Here is a 13,451-nt window from a genome sequence, read left to right on the forward strand (position 1 = left end):
TCCATTTTATTTACAGAAACAGAGAGCTCACTCAGCCGGTTGAAACCGGCTGAGCTATCCCTTAATAGTCTAACTCAGTTGCCATAGTAACAAAACCCATGACAACCAAATACACAACATATTCCTCCCCCCCAATAAGAACATCCCCTAAATAAAACACACACTAAACTAGAGAAGGAGGGTAGACTGCCTCCATTCCCGGCTAAACCCTGGGGATTATTTTGCCCCATAACCGTGGGTTCGCCCTAACTAAAGATCCAGCCGATGAGGAGGCCTTCTGTCTCTAGGTGGATTACAGCGAACTTCTGGTGTTGTTGCACCCGAAAGTACTAGGGGCTCAGGGTCCGCAGCACGAATAGGTGAGGAGGTGGTATCAGCTCGTGCTGGGCAAAGGGGTATCTCAGCTGCCGGCAGTAATGGAGGAGAACAGTCAGGAACAGGTGACTCACCAGGAGGGGTGAAGTCAGACCCCTCAACTGCAGATGGGTCCTGAAGACTGGCATGACCTGGCAACAGCTGATCTACATGTCGCCGCCAGGTAAGATTCTCTGCAGTCCGGACTGTATAGGAAACAGGTCCTGTTTGAGTGATGACTGTGGCCGGGACCCATTTAGCTCTGGAAGTATAATTCCGAGCCAAAACTGGCTGTCCTGGGCTAAAGGTTCGGTCTTTTGCTCTGGGTGCCCGTCTGATTACTTGATATTGCTGCTGATGTTGCACAGTTTGTCTGGGTTCAGAAGGTTTCAGCAGATCAAAGCAAGTGCGCAGCTGTCGTCCCATCATTAGAAAGGCTGGGGAAGCCTGGGTCGTAGCATGAGGTGTGTTTCTATAGGAAAGTAAGAAGGTATCCAGACGCTTTTGAATGGAGTGTTGTCCCTTTGCTGATTTCAAAGCGTTTTTCATTGTCTGCACAAATCTTTCAGCTAATCCGTTGGTGGATGGATGATATGGTGCTGATGTGATGTGGTGTATCCCATTTGCCTTCATAAAATTTTGAAACTCCTGAGAGACGAACTGCGGTCCGTTGTCGCTCACAAGTTGTTCTGGCAGACCAAAACGACTAAAGAGTCCTCGTAGTTTTTGGATAGTACTCTCTGCAGTAGTGGACTGCATTATAGAGACTTCTGGCCATTTAGAATGGGCATCTACTGCCACCAAGAACATGCTTCCTTCAAGGGGGCCAGCAAAGTCAACGTGAATACGTTGCCACGGGTTTTCAGGCCAGTCCCATGGGTGTAGGGGTGCCCACTGGGGTGCATTTCTTACACTCTGACATGACATACAAGCTTTTGCCTTCTCTTCAATAGCACTGTCCAATCTAGGCCACCAAAAATAGCTTCGTGCAATTTCCTTCATGCGCACTATTCCACAGTGACCGGAATGTAGCTGTTCTAACATCTGTGATCTCAGGGGTGGTGGAATAATGACACGCCTCCCCCACAACAAACAACCAGATTGGACCGATAACTCCGTCCGGCTGGACATGTAGGGAACAAGGTCGGGTGAGACCGGAGAGGTTTGTCGAGATTTTCCATGCATCACCAGGTCCATAACTTGGGATAATACTGGGTCAACGCGGGTTGCCTTCTTTATCTGAGTAGCAGTGATGGGTGTATTCTCTACCTGTTCAAAGTAGAAGATTTCCTTTTGGGCACTATCTTGATGTTTGACCGGTAAAGGCAACCTTGAGAGGCCATCTGCATTGCCGTGCAGAGTGGATTTCCGATATTTGATTTCATATGTGTGTGCAGAAAGTATCAATGCCCAATGTTGCATACGACTAGCAGCTAATGGGGGAATGCCTGTGTAGGGACCAAAAATTGATGTCAGAGGTCGATGGTCTGTAAGAAGAGTAAACTTTCGCCCAAACAGGTACTGATGAAACTTCCTAATTCCAAAAACAATTCCTAATGCCTCACGTTCGATTTGGGCGTAGTTAGTTTCTGCTTTGCTTAGAGTGCGTGAAGCAAAAGCAATAGGTCTTTCTTCTCCCGAAGGCATAATGTGTGACACGACCGCTCCCACTCCATAAGGGGAAGCATCGCAGGCCAATTGCAGGGGTAAGGATGGATCAAAGTGCGTTAGAACTTCAGAATTTAACAATGCATCCTTAGCTTTGTTAAATGCAACATCACAGGCTTCAGTCCACTTCCAGGCCTTGTTCTGCCCAAGGAGCTCATGAAGTGGTTTTAGCAGTGTGGCTAACTGTGAGATGAACTTTCCATAATAGTTCAGTAGTCCTAGAAATGAGCATAGCTGGCTTACATTTCGAGGTGGGGGAGCCTCCACAATACCTTTAACTTTTGCAGGGGCCTTATGAAGACCTGCAGAATCGATGATGTGTCCCAAATATTCAACAGAGGGCTTGAAGAATTCACACTTGTCTTTGAGAACTTGTAGGCCATACTCTTCCAGTCTTTGTAGGGTAGCCTCTAAATTCTTTAAGTGATCCTCTTCATTTCTTCCAGTGACCAGGATATCATCCAGATAGCACTGAACTCCTGACAAGCCACACAAGATCTGGTCCATAGCCCTCTGGAACAGGGCGGGAGCCGATGTGATTCCGAAGGGTAGGCGACAGTATCGATAAAGCCCCTTATGAGTCACAATAGTCAACAGCTCTTGGGACTTTTCATCGACATGCATCTGTAAATATGCTTGACTCAGATCAATCTTACTGAACTTTTGTCCCCCAGCCAGGCCTGCGAAGAGGTCATCGATGCGGGGAAGCGGGTATTGCTCTGCACACAACACTGGGTTGACAGCGACTTTAAAATCACCGCAAATCCGGAGAGAGCCATCTTTCTTCACTATTGGAACGATAGGAGTGGCCCATGAGCTATGGGTAACTGGTATTAGGACTCCATTGGTGACCAGGCGCTCCAGGTCTGCTTCAACTTTTGGCCTGATGGCATATGGCACAGTTCGGGCTTTCAGATATTTTGGTGGACTGCCAGGTTTAATGTTCAATGTCACAGTGATTCCCTTCATACTTCCCAAATCATCTCCAAAAACAGCAGCATGTTTCCTTAGTATAGGTTTGCCCTCCAATAAGGGGGTTACCCAGTATTCATGTGAGCCCGCTGCCAAAGACAAAACATGCAGTGGCACTTCCTCTTGTGAGGAGGTGTCACCTTGATCATCCTGGGTCTGCTCTAGGGTATGCAAGGTTCCTCTTTTTGTCGGCCAGACCACAGGCCTCTTTTTCTTTTGTTTACAGGCATACTCAATGTGTCCCTTTTTGCCACAGTGTCGACACACCAGGTCCTTACACCAGCATTCTGATGCCTGGTGACCCAGCTTACCACAGCGGTAACATTCTTGACTCTGCACCGTTTTGTGGGTCAGTTCTTGTGACACTTTTTGCACCCTAGGGGATGCACCGATGTATTGTGCCTCCCTTGTAGCCAGTTCCATGGAGACAGCAATATCAACAGCCTTCTGTAATGTAAGCTGAGCCTCTGTCAGTAGGCGCTTCCGTATAGCTTCACTGCAGAGGCCACACACTAACCTGTCACACAGGGCATCATTTAACATCTCTTTAAATTCACAGTGTTCTGCTAGCTTTTTTAAAATGGCTACAAATTGTACAACTGTTTCATCTTCCTTTTGGTCTCTTTTGTGGAACCTATATCTTTCAACAATTACCAGTGGTTTTGGGGAGAAATGAGACCCCAGGATTTCCACAATGTCACTGTAAGATTTAGTCTCAGGCTTAACAGGGTGTAGTAAGCTGCGTAGCAGAGAGTAGGTTTTAGCCCCTACAACAGTTAAGAATATTGGCACCTTCTTCGCTTCTGTAATGTCATTTGCAATACCAAAAAGCTCAAAACGCTCAGTATACACATGCCAGTGCTCTGTATTCTCATCAAAAGGCTCCAGGGGCCTGGTCAGAGTAGCCATGATTTTTAGTTTCACTTTCACAGTCAGTGCAAACAAGCAGCTTTTTTTCTTTGTTTGGTCTTTACCTTGACTTCTACTTCCTTCTGTTACTGGAGCAGCACCAGGATCCCACCCTCGTCGCCAGTATTATGTCCTAGGGGCAGCCGGTGTAGGAAGCAATCACTTGAGGCCAGAGAGCAGACAGCTAACCAAAACCTCCATTTTATTTACAGATACAGAGAGCTCACTCAGCCGGTTGAAACCGGCTGAGCTATCCCTTAATAGTCTAACTCAGTTGCCATAGTAACAAAACCCATGACAACCAAATACACAACACTTTTCCTGCTGAAAAGCCCCTGATGAAAAGACCTGTGGCACATCTGGACTCTGTAAAAGGGTTATTTCATTAAGACAGTCATCACTTGTTCTTGCAGCAAAGCTGAGAATTCACATGACAGTGGAGAAAAAATTCAGACAAATGTTGTGAACTGATTATATTTCAGTACAAGTCTTGAACAGTGTGAACTCTCCTGTCTCGGATAGCTGGTCGCTACAATATGAAGTTGAGGGTTTTCTTTTTCCCTAATGAGAGAGGACACTGAAGCAGCAAATAAAGGAAGCATTGGGTAATTCACTTTGCATTGGAATGATCTTTACCGCAAACCCCACCTGTTAAATGAAGAGCTGTCACCACATGCACTTCTCAGACAGTTCAATATTCCACTGAAAATAATTTGCAAAAGCAGTTTCTAAAAGGGCTTCCCATTAAGCTGAAAGCAGAACCTCTCATTTTCGAAGCATTCTGGTCTACTAAGCAATCTGAACCAGGCGACTATTGATTCAAAGAAAACCAACAGGCTGTACCCTCCAGCACCGCGCCTTCTGGTCCCCCAAAGCGGCTGATTGTATACTAACAGTCCAGGATCTTATAAGTGACTTCTCAACATCTAAAACCAGTGATCAAAGCTTAGCATTATGGAGTAGCGCATGAACGCTCCAGCCCATATCGGGGGAGAGTATAATGCTCTGAGTTTTTAGACACATTTTCCCCAAATGCTCATTTTTCTTAAATTCTTGGAAGTTGAAGCATGTGTTATCTCGGTGCATTCAAGAGACACCAACCAACCCGTCACAGCTCGCAAGAAGCACTGTAGAAACCAGTAATGTGTCTGTTGCTAAATGTGACTGTCTGTGACGTTGTTTCAATGTACTTTGGTACTAAACAAATAAAAGAGCAAGCAGTATTCTAAACAAGCTCATTAGAAAGACTAAAATGCTTCATATCCCTACGAAATTGTTCTCTGAAATACAGTTTATATTGCGACAAGAGAATAATAATGTCTGAGTCACTGGAAAAGGTATGCAAACAGTTAGAGAATGAAATCAGCTAAAGATGTGGGAAGTAAGGATAGCTCAGTGGTTTGAGCATTGGCCTGCTAAACCCAGGGTTGTGAGTTCAATCCATAAGGGGGCCATTTAAGGATCTGGGGTAAAAATCTATCTGGGAATTGGTCCTGCTTTGAGCAGGGGGTTGGACTAGATGACCTCCTGAGGTCCCTTCCCACCCTGATATTCTATGGTTACTTTCTATGGTCTGAAAAGCGCACAGACGGTGCATATGTAACCCATGTGCCTCAGAGGGAGATCTCCCTTTGGGGGGAGGTAGGAGTGAGTCTGGGTCACTGTTGCTAGGCAGATTAAGCACTCCACATCCAGAAGCTTCTGGAACTGAGTGTGGAGGGTAGTGTTGGGTCTGCTCCAATAGGTTCCCTGTTGCAGGGGTCAGACTCCGTGAGGGGGAGCAGGCAGGGCAGCTGCTTTGCAGGGGGCCATGGGCCCTGTGTGAGTTGGGAGAAGCTGAGCCAGGAGCAGGCTGGTGTCCCTAACTCTGGAGCACTTTGCAGCAGGTTAGGGATATTGTTACCCTCCAACGGGGAAGCCGGGCAATGCTAATTATAGCCAGGGGGCATTGGGAGGGAAAATAACCACCTCTATTTTAATTGTAGGCTTTGTGGTTTTGATTTGGGCCCAACTGTTCTAGTTAAATTGTCTCAACTAGTGCGATTCAGCAACTTTTCTTTAAACGTAGCAATGGGGAAAGAGTCATTTCTATTTTGCTAGTCTCAGTTTTGTATGTTCTTGTAACAGGGTTTTGTTTAAATCTATACCGGTCACTGAGTGGTTGGTTAATCAGTCAGCTGACCGGCTAGCAGTGATTTCAGCAGTGGAAGCGTCTGCCTGGATTCCAGCGGAAGGTGCCTACAAGCCAGGGGAGGGAAGATGTTGTTTTAGACTCAGCAGATTGATAGGTTTGGTGATCAAAGACTCTAACTGAGACTTAGGTGAACAAAACCTAAGCTTTGGGGGAACTTTCAGTTTCTTCTCACTGTGTTTCTGTGGGGACTGAACTGTTCAGATTTTTGTTTGTTTTCTTTATGTATAACTGTGAAGGTAATGTCTGTGGATTATAAAATAGCCATGTCATGCTGTAAAAATTAGATTGTTTCTTTATCATAAGATTTGATAAAGTTATTTATTTAAATTCATTTATTTACTTCCTTTTGGGACTTGAATGTGGGGAGGTTGACCCTGTGCAATCCTTGCTGAAAATCCTTAGAGACTGAACTCTAGGTCTCCAGCTACTTTCTGTGGGAGTTGGGGTTTTTATGTCTTGGTTTGGTTTTTTTTATGGCACTGGACATGGGAAATGAAGTGAACTTTAGCCCACCCAAGGTTATACATACATCAAATGATGTCCTGGTTATCAAATATATTTCAAATCATCTCTTTTGTATCTGTAACCAGACCTAACCAGGATGCCCCTGGATTATGCAGAAGTGACAAGAGAGGCAGAGATTTCAGCAGTGCTGTTTGCGATCTACAGCACTGTATAGAAAACGGCCCAGCCAAAGAACTATGAATTCCTCTGTGAGTTGTTTTCTCCTGTAATGGGATTTAAATATACCTCCCTCTTTCAAACCATAAAGACTTAACAAAGGCACAAGCCCACAGGTCAGGAAACTTAATTTAACTCCCCTCCCATTTTGGTGCTTGTAAACTCTGAAGCAAGAAAGTGGTTTGTTTTTTTTCCCCCACAAAGCCTCCTTTCATTTTTTCCCCCTCCATCTCATCAAGTCAAATGCCTTCCCTGTCTCCTTACAGGACGGTGATGTCATGGAGCTGAGGGCTGGTTTAAAAAAACCCAGCCCACCCTGCTAGGCCATTCACACAGAGAACCCTTAAAAAAAAAAATGACAGGCCTCGGTGCAATAAAACAGCACAATTTCACATTCTGTACCACGGGTGCAAACACCGAGTCTTAGGGGCAAATACTAGCAAATTTAATAGAAATTGACAACTTTTTTTTGTAAGAGCAGCTCTTACAGATCCAGACTAACACGGCTGCCCCTCTGATACTGAACTTTTTTTGTATAGCTATTTTCTTGGATCATCCTAGAAGTCTATAAAATGGTTTAAAAAAAGCTTATCAGAGAGGGGTTTAATTCTCTATTAATCTGTACAGGTTTTAGGGTGATTTCCACAGTACCTTATTGGTTTAATCATCGGTAAATTGTATAGGATAGTAGGGTAGATAGAAGCAGCTGAGATTAGAGGTGGAATATTAATAACACATGTCATCTGGCCTTCATACACCATTTCACTTATTACATCAGTTAGATTCCGCTTAATAGCAACCCAGGTCATGACAACTTCTGGTTAAGAGCAACACTTTGTCATGAACCAATCTTGTTCCATTGACTCTAATGTGAATGGGATTTGGATATTGGCAGCAGTGTGCTGCTGATCAAGAATATTTTTTGCAAGAAAGGGCCCAGCTACAGGCAAGTTTGTGAAGCTGCAGCAGGGAAAGCAGCTCTGGAATGTGCTTTCCCTGGCTGTAGCCCTGCAAACCTGCCTGTGTGTCTCAATGCTTCCTAAACCTGCCTTTGCACTGGCACTGAACAGGGGGCAAGGGACTGCTGGCTGGGAGGGAAGGCTGTGGGCAGAGCAGTAGTGGGAGGGGAGCTGCAGCCCAGATGCTGGAGCTGCACGGTACCTCTCCCTGCGCTCTCCCAGCTGTGCCATGCCTGGGGCTGTACTCAGGGAAGGAAGGGCTGCCTGAGACGTGCTGAGCTCAGAGCCCCGGAGAGTGCAGGGAAAGGTACTGTGCACTCTGGTTTATAGACCCCATCCCTGCAGCCAGGGAAGGTAGGTGCCAGCGCTTCCTTCCCTGGCAGCAGCCTTGCAAACCTGCTTTCTGCTTATTGCAACTGCAAGATAATGCAACTTTTTGCTGGCAACAGAGGGGTTGCTAATAAGTGGGATCTCCTGTACTTCCCAACACCTCCCTACCATCACTCTAACCCAGGGGGCTCCGTAACACTGCTGTAGCCGTGGCATCTGGAGGAGTGGACTCTCAACAATGTCACAAGACCTGAATCCCAAGCATCTTCCTGTTCACCAGCTTCCCAAAGCCCAGTTTTCAGCAGCAGACATGCCATCCCAGGAGGTCAATTTGCAGAGATGGTCCCAGCTTCCATGACCGGCACTCACTGAATTTGAGGAGTGGTGCAGTGGTGGGGGGTTCTGGCCTGGTCCTTCAATTCTCTACTCTGCCACAGACTTCCTAGGTACCCTTGGGCAAGTCATTTAGTTCTCCATCTGTATAGTGCTGGTAACAGCACTGCCCTATCTCATGGGGATGCTGTGGGGAGAACATAAGAACAGCCACACTGGGTCAGACCAATGGTCCATCTAGTGCAGTATCCTGTCTTCCGACAATGGCCAATGCCAGGCGCTTTAGAGGAAATGAATAGAAGAGACAATCAACAAGTGATGTATCCCCTGTCGTCCACTCATAGCTTCTGGCAGATATCCAGAGCACGGGGTGGCATCCCTGACCATCTTGGCTGATACTTGCAGGAACTTAATCTAATTCTTTTTTGAGCCCCATTATAGCTTTGGCCTCCACAACATCCCCTGGCAACAAGTTCCACAGGTTGGCTGTGCATTGTGTGAAGAAATACTTCCTTTGTTTGTTTTAAACCTGCTGCCTATTCATTTCATCAGGTGACCTTGGTTCTTATGTTAGGTGGAGGAGTAATTAACACTTCTTTATTCACTTTCTCCACAGCATTCATGATTTTATGGACCTCTGTCATATCAGCCCCTTAGTCATCTCTTTTCCAAACTGAAAAGTCCCAGTCTTATTAATCTCTCCTCATACTGAAGCTGTTCCAGATTCTTAATCACATGCTTATCATTTTTGTTGCCCTTCTCTGTACCTTTTCCAATTCTAATTTTTTTTTTTTTTAGATGAGACGCAGTATTAAAGGTGTGGGCATGACGTGGGAAATATTGCAAAGCACTCCGATACTATAGCAACAGGCGTCATAAGTACTTAAGACAGAAGGTATATGTTGCCATTCCTGTAACACAGTGGTTCTCAAAATTTTGTACTGGTGACCCCTTTCACCTAGCAAGCCTATGAGTGCAACACTCGCCCCCCCTTTATGAATTAAAAACACTTTTTAATATATTTAACACTATTATAAATACTGGAGGCAAAGCGGGGTTTGGGGTGGAGGCTGACAGCTCACACACCCCCACATATTAACCTCACGACCCCCAGTTTGAGAACCCCGGCTGTAACACCACCACTGCCCTAAAGAACAGAAAGAAAAAAAAAACGGCTTCTAATTAGTAATGCTAGATTGGCCAGTGTTGCAAACTCATGATTTTATCATGAGTCTCATGTATTTGGTGTTTGTTTTTCTTAAAGGCCCATCCCCATAGACACATGCTAACAGGAGACGCTCAGCTTTCTTTTAAAAAGAAATTTCTATCCTCATGGTTGAAAACAAGCTTGAATACATGAACCCTAAAGGCTCAAAGACCAGAAAGCAAATCAAAGCTGTATTGCCTTATTTTTGGTTGGAACAATTTCTGTTCTAATGAGGTTTCTCATCCACGGCATACTGAAAAAGTAACTCAAATTTACACAATTATTAACACGTATCAATTCAAAACGTATTTAATTATTTAAATATAGACTATTCTTTATGTTAAATCTTCCAAATATGCAGGGCTCCAAGGCACTACAGTAATACTAATAAAAAATAATAATCACTATCAAGTAGGGCTGTCAATCGCAGTTAACGCATGCAATTAACACATAAATTAACTAGATTAAAATAGTCATGATTAATCACAGTTTTAATCGCACTGTTAAACAATAATAGAATACCAATTGAAATGTATTATAAATATTTTTGGATATTCAACATTTTCAAATATATTGATTTCAATTACAATACAAAATACAAAGTGTGTACAGTGCTCACTTTATACTAATATTATTACAAATATTTGCACTGTAAAAAGATAAACAAAAGAAATAGTATTTTTCAATTCACCTCATACAAGTCCACTCAGTCCTACTTCTTGTTCAGCCAACTGCTAAGACAAACTTGTTTGTTTACATTTACGGGACATACTGCTGCCTGCTTTTTATTTACAATGTCACCTGGAAGTGAGAACAGGCGTTTGCATGGCACTGTTGTAGCTGGCGTTGTAAGGTATTTACGTGACAGGTGTGCTAAACATTCATATGCCTATTCATGCTTCAACTTGTAGGCTCTAAAGTTTTATGTTGCTTTGTTTTTGAGTGCAGTTATGTAAAAAAAAAAGTAGTAATAATTCTACATTTATAAGTTGCATTTTCATGACAAAGAGATTGTACTACAGTACGTGTATGAGTTGAACTGAAACATACTATGTCATTTTTTACAGTGCCACTATTTGAATAAAAAATAATATAAAGTGAGCACTGTACATTGTGTATTGTGTGTTGTAATTGAAATCAATATATTTGAAAATATCAAAAATATTTACGTTTAAATTGGTATTCTATTATTGTTTAACAGTGAGATTAAAACTGATTAATCATGATTTTTTTTAATCTTGTGATTAATTGCAATTTTTAAAAATGGTTTGACAGCCCTAATATAATGCAATCCTTTTGCCTTTTTTGAGACTCAAAGCTCCTCCAGGTTGAAGCATAAATTCATATGATAGCTAGGAATGCTCGATTTTGCAGATGGATCTTTGATTTAGCTGAAATCCTTGTTAAAAACTCTTGTAGCCAGACAGCTCCTTATTGGCAGCAGATCTGAGGATCCTTGAGGTAACAGGGTGGAACAAAATCTCTCAGTAAAGTGACTCTGAGATGTCTGTTTCAGACAGCAGACTCTGAACCGCTTTTGTAAAGTTAAGAGGTTGGTTTTGAACTAGAAAGCCCCAAATGGCCTGGGACCTAGTTAGCTGTCAGACCGCCTCTCTACCCATGCCAGATTGACACAGTTTCAGTCAGCAGAGGCACCTGAGCTAGTGCACAGCTGTTTCAAGAGAGAGGAAAGCTGGCAAGCTGCTCTCCATGAGGGTCCCTCAGCTCTGACACTCTCTCTCTCTCCCTGGGTCCAAAACCGTCCTAGTTTGCTGACCTTCAAGACACGCTACAAGGTGTGAACTGTGAATGACAGGGAGGATTTTGTACTGGTATAACTATCAGTTAAGGCGTTGTTTTTTAACAAAATATTTACCAGTACAACCCCTAAGGTGGATGCAGTTATATCTGTGCAGAGTCAGTTTAAGTCCAGAAGGAATCACCAGGTCATCTAGTCTGATATCCCAGGCCACCAGCACCACCCAACACCCGCACACTAAACCCAACAACTGAAATTAACTGGTTAGTATTTGACTGAACAGTGCTTTGAACAAGGGTAATTATTAAAATGTAGGTTTGGGAAACAATACACACGAGACCTGATTTTCATTTGAGCTGAGCATATGTGGCTCCCACCTCCGATAATCAGGCCCAAGCAGTAAATGGGGAAAAGGACAGATTGCTAATTTTCAGTGGAGAGAGGGGAACAGGGGAAATTAACTGGCACAGTGAATTTGTTCTTATAATAAAAACCACCCTTGGGTGCTTCCTTGTGTTTAAAGGGCAATTTTATAATCAACAATAGTTACAAATGTAATCCAGTGAGCCATCTTAATTGTTGTTCTCCTGCTGTCTCACAAACACAGAATTTAAATCCAAAGACCATTTGTATTTATTTTACAAGAACAAATGCACTTTGTCAGTTTCATTTCCCCTGTCGGCGTAACCAGACCTGCTGTTCCGCTTATAAAGACAACCGGAATTAAGCAGAAATAAAACAACTTCTGAAGCCAGCCTGCATTAAGAGCTTGTCTACATTTGGAAATTTACCAAACTAGGGGCATGGCTACACTTGCAGATGTAGAGCGCTGTGAGTTAAACCCGCCTTCGGAGAGCACAGTAGGGAAAGCGCAGCAGTGTGTCCACACTGGCAGCTTCAAGCACACTGGCGTGGCCACATTTGCGGCACTTGCAGCGGCACTGGGAGTGGTGCATTATGGGCAGCTATCCCAGCATGCAAGTGACTGCAACGTGCTTTTCAAATGTGGGATGTGGTGGAGTGTGACAGAGAGTGTGTTGTATGTGGGGGGAGAGAGAGTGGGTTTTGGGGGGGCTGAGAGCATGTCAGCATGCTGTCTTGTAAGTTCAGATAGCAGCAGACCGCCCTTCTCCGCCCCGCCCCCCGCCCACCAGCATTCCACAGTAATGGTTGCTTTGTCTCAGAGCAGATAAGCAGCCGGCTGTCAGAAATGGAGCTTTGAAAGGGCCGATCCACATTCCTGCAGTGATTCCAAAACAATGTGGCCACCTGACTTAAGGGGATTATGGGACATTTCCGGAGGCTGATCAGAGCACAGTAATGCAACTCCCCATTCACACTGGTGCCGCAGCGCTCCAGCGGGGGGTGCGTCAAATGTTATTCCACTCACCGAGGTGGAGTGCCAGGAGCGCTCTAGCTGCGGGGTCAGAGCGCTCTACGTGCCTTGCCAGGTGGACGGGGAGTGAGCTAGGGTGCCCGGGGCTGCTTTAATGCGCTCTAACTCACAAGCGTAGCCAAGCCCTAGCTATTCCGTTATCACCGCCCCCTGAGAACACTCACTCCAGAATAAGAGTGCCTTTTTCTGATTTCGCTTAATCCACTACTGGAATAAGGCTTGATCTATGATTAACATTTATACTGGCATAGCTACATTAGCTGGAGTAGTGAAAAACCCACAACCCTGACCAACAAGCTATGCCAACAAACCCCGCAGTGTGTAGATGCAGCTATGGCGACATAAGAGTGCTGCTGCTGCTGCTGTAGCTAGTCATTCGCAGCTGTGTAGCTCGGGGGGAGCGGGGCAGCGGCCGCTCTCCCACTGAGCGCAAGTGGTGCCTTTTAAATTTCTTGGCGCCTTTTTAATTTTTACTCGCCTGGCGGCGCTCTGGGTCTTTGGCGGCATTTCGGTGGCAGACCCTTCACTAGCTCCGGGTGTCTTCGGCGGCACTGACGGACCCGCTGCCGAAATGCCACCAAAGATCAGAGGAGTGAGTGAAGGTCCCGCCACCAAGGTGCCGCCAAAGACTCGGAGCGCCGCCCCGTCAGTAAAAGCGCCGCAGCGGGTGGTGCCTTTTTTTGGGATTG

General features: G+C 44.8%; 1 protein-coding gene and 1 long non-coding RNA gene across 4 annotated transcripts in view; one reads left to right on the forward strand and one right to left on the reverse strand.

Annotated features, from left to right (window-relative positions):
- PALM2AKAP2 (PALM2 and AKAP2 fusion) overlaps positions 1-13,451 on the reverse strand; it is a 253,860-nt gene that overhangs the window by 53,935 nt on the left and 186,474 nt on the right. The gene's annotated exons all lie outside the window — the stretch shown is intronic.
- On the forward strand, positions 5,637-9,297 carry LOC123372594. The gene is made up of 3 exons (XR_006580360.1): positions 5,637-5,789; positions 6,688-6,810; positions 9,199-9,297. It is a non-coding gene; the product is annotated as an uncharacterized LOC123372594 (long non-coding RNA).

The sequence above is a fragment of the Mauremys mutica genome, chromosome 6, assembly GCF_020497125.1.
Source record: "Mauremys mutica isolate MM-2020 ecotype Southern chromosome 6, ASM2049712v1, whole genome shotgun sequence".
Taxonomy (NCBI): Eukaryota; Metazoa; Chordata; order Testudines; family Geoemydidae; genus Mauremys; species Mauremys mutica.